Source organism: Buceros rhinoceros, unplaced genomic scaffold (assembly GCF_000710305.1).
Source record: "Buceros rhinoceros silvestris isolate BGI_N320 unplaced genomic scaffold, ASM71030v1 scaffold2279, whole genome shotgun sequence".
Taxonomy (NCBI): domain Eukaryota; kingdom Metazoa; phylum Chordata; class Aves; order Bucerotiformes; family Bucerotidae; genus Buceros; species Buceros rhinoceros.
In genome coordinates, this window is record NW_010430732.1 from 22,542 (window position 1) to 26,566 (window position 4,025).

Sequence of the window (4,025 nt, forward strand, 5' to 3'; positions counted from 1 at the left end):
CATCTTTTCTTCTTCAATCTGAGAAACTACTACACAGGAGCACTAGCGTTACACTTTCTTCTCAGATTCTTTCCAAACCCGCCTTGAAAACTGGCACACAACTACTTTTTTGATGCCATGTCCCTCTGTGCTCTCAGTGTTCATCTCGTATTGGAAATCTCTTCATCTTGTTTATCTGTTGTGTTTTTATGCAGAAGGATACAATGGATAAAGAGACACTGAGGCCAGAGTGTCTGTTAGATACTTTACAATACTAAAGGACATCTGGTGATTTGCATTTGCTTTTTGGCAGGAAGGCTGTTGTCTTTGGGAGTCATTTGATGGTGCCACAGTAGCTGAAAATGTTGTCTTGCTTTTGTCCGAGCTGAAATCCGCTCCTGCCTCTCCTTGAAGACTTAAGCCAGGGCGGTGAGGGTGGTGTTTCAGTGCCTTACCCCAGAATGTCATCTGTTGAGGCACTGTCCTGCCAGCCTGGCATGCTGCTGGCAGTCCTGTTCTTCCAGTTGCATTTTAACTCAGGTTTGTGTCTGTCCACACCTGGCTGATGAAGAGGGAAAACGTCACAAGCAGGACTAAGAATGGGTGACGAGCTCTGCCTTGATGGTAGAGGAGCTTCCCTTCCAATTTACTTCATTCCTTTCCTTATTTTTACTTCCAGTGCAGATCCTGTACTGCATGAATCATTCCTTCCTTTTTATTGGTACCATTTCTGTAAGACTACCCCTCCTGGAAATCCATCGTGGATACTTTGTGTAAGTAGAGGCATGTCACACCATGTCATTTGCATTTGGGGTTTCCTTGTGTTTTTCTTCTGCCTGTGATACACAAAGACTTTCTCTGATCCTCTGACTGCGTTGCTTCCCATGGTGATGTGGGCAGTAGGGAAGTGGAAGCATTCATGACTTCTCTGCAAAGGATAAGGGGATGAAGATGCTCAGATGGCAGGTGGATCTGTGGGAAATGATGGGAGGGGGGTCTGGGAGGTTTACACCACAAGGAAGAGAGAAAATAACAAAGAGAACCGCACATTTTTTGATGGCCAAGATGTTGCCAACACCCCCTCACCCACACTTGTGTGAGTGCATATGTGCAGAGGTGTATGAGAGAGACAGAGGAGTTCACGAATAAGTAAGAGCTCATTAATAATTCCTGCTCTCCAGGCTAAAGGCCATTACCTCAAGCAGCCTCACAGACACAGCTCCGCTCTCACAGGCATCCTGAACCCATTCCCTGCCAAACCACAGCTGCCGTTCCTGTGTGATTGAGGGAAACAAGCCCTTTCCTTTCCTCTGCCTTCAAACACCAGTGAGAGGCCTTGGCTGGTGCAAAAAATAAATCTGACCCATGATCAGGACAAAGGCGAGTTGCTGGGCCAGCTGCTATTGTAAACATGCTTTTCCTCCCCTCTCCAGGCACCAGGGTTTCCTGGAGGTCCCCTTCATCCCTTGGCAGTCCGGCTCTTCACCCTAAATCTGGCTCCTCTGTCTTGTTTTGGGTATGACTTTCCAGAAATCTCACAGCTGGGCTGCTGTGCAGAGTAGTGCTGTCCAGTATCTCTGTGAGAGGAAAAGGATCAAGGCAGCCGTGAAGGGGAACTGGCGTCACTCTTCACTCCTGGGAGCTGTGGGGGTTTGAAGCATTGCTTTGGCATTTCTCCCCCTGCCACCACAGCCCTTCCTGGACATCCCTTCTCCAGGGCTGGGAGCAAAGCCCATCTGTATGTGTCATCTCAGGGAGATGCTTGGAAGGTGTACACTGACCTGCTCACCTGACCGGTAGCCCATTTGTACTGGGCTTTGGAGCAGATGATGTTCCTGCTCTGTCCCATCTTGCTCACAAGCAGCAGAAGAGGAGGAAGGGATGGGACGTGGAAAGAGATGCTGGCCTGAAATCAAGTGCAAGCCAGAAGGAATGTCCTCAGTGGGGAGAGGCTTTGCAGCTCTCCTTTAGGACAGAGGATCCCTTGGCCAGCTCTCCAGTGGTGCTTCAGGAAAGATGCAGCACGAGTCACTTCCAGAAGGCTGGAGTATCGGTCCTCAGTGTCACCCTGTCTCCGGGTATTGGTGTCTGCCCAGGAGAGGCAGCATGGGGAATGGCAGGGGACAGAGCTGTAGGTGACCTGGGCTTCTTGTAGTGAGGTAAGTTGGCTGATCTCAGTCCACACTGGCCTGTAGATGCAGACATGAGCCAGCACTCAACTTGCTTGGGAACCTGGCATGCAGCCAGCCTTGTCCCATTCTCTCCTTTAAAGCATTAATTAAGCTGGATTTACTTGGCTAAGGGACACCTCGAGTCAGGACACATCTGAGGTAACTGTTCAGGCACTGCTTCTTGTACAATTAGACTGCAGTAAATTACAATTATTATCAGGTTCTGACACTGAGATGGTGTTAAATTACCCTTCTGGACCTCAGAAGGCTAGTCCAGCAAGGCCTGGGGAGCTCCTTCGCTCCCACCGAGCCCAGACACCCCTGCCCTCACTCCCGGAGAGCGGCCGGCAGTTCCTGACAGAGGAGGCAGGTTGGAGGGACTCTGCGTCCCTGCCCGCTCTCCCAGCGGCTGCACCTTTGAGGTGCTAAGCAGCTCAGAGCCTCACCTGTGAGCAAGCAAGGGCCAGCCTCGATGGACTGTCACGCGTGCTGGCATTCATGCTGTAACTTCGGCTTTTTTTGTGCAAAAGTCCTTGAAAGCAGGTGGTGCTCCAACAACCACTGGATTACAGCTGCAGCTGCTTCCCCTGTCGTTCCTTTCAAAATCCCAAACCTTTCCTCTTTATTCAAGATTTTAATAAACATTAATTCTGAAAATTATCATTCTGAGCTCCCCAGGGCACTAACACATGTTGCCCTGTAGATCTTCCAGTTTAGCCTTTTAGAAAGACACCCAGTCCTGATTTTCAAAGCCTGCCATTAACAGTGAATCCCTCCATCCCTCTGCATGCTGCTCGGCTATTTCTGACCTGCTCTGAATTGTCTCATTTCGATTTCTAGCTCTGGATCTGCCTATGTCTTCTGCTACCCAGCTGAAGACCTTATCATCACAAAACTTTTTCTGAGCTGGCATTTATAGTCTGTAATCAAGTTACCCATCTGTCTTCCCTTTTTCAAAGAAAATAGATTGAGTTTCTTTAATCTGTTACTGCTAATCCAGGTTGCCAGACCCTTTTAATTTTCCTTTGAACAGAGTGCACCTCGGTAAGAGCTGCGAGAGTCGTATATGTGCCAAGGGAGCTTTCTAAGGAGAAGAGAGAGAACTTCTCTCCAAAACTGATTGCATTCTGCAGTGCAGATTGGCATCGCACTTGCTGGTTTTGATACTGCTCCCAGATATTAAGAAATGTGTTTAATGTTCAGTTTCACTGGTTAATAAACACAAGCCTTTTCTGGCTACCCTTAGTTAGGAAAGATGATGTGTTTATACTGCAAATTTCAGTCCCTGTCCTCAAGCTTTTACAACCTCATGTAAGACAAGACACAAGAAGGGAAGCCATTTACAAGGGCAGGTGAAAAAGCACCAGGGGAAGAGGCAAGAGCGATGCCTGGGTACGAATGCACGCTTCAGCCTTACAAAGACACTAAAGCCACTTCCCATTTTTAGAAGAACAGAAACAAGTGCTGACATGAGGGAAGCATCAGCCATGGGCACATTCAGATAGCCAGGGAGCAACACCAGTCTGGCTACAGTGGGTGAATCCGAGTGTGCAACCGCGGCTGCGTGGGAGCCCAGCGCCAGGAGCCAGCCTGGGTGTCTCTCGGGGCAGGCAGCCAGCGTCTCCTTCAGCTGCTCTGTATGAGTGGGAGAGTTGCTGGGTGTGCTGGGAAGAGCTGGCTGAGGGTGTCGGGCTGGGGGCTTAGAGGTGGTGGCAGAGGAGGAATGGGATATGGAGGAGGAACTGCTGATGGGGATGTGCCTGGGGATGGTTTTGGAGGGCAAAGGACAGTCCCTGCACCAGTTTCTTGGCTCTTGCCCTGTGATAGATTGGCTGTGTCAGGCTTGTAGGGATGTGATTGCGGCTCCCCCGGGGG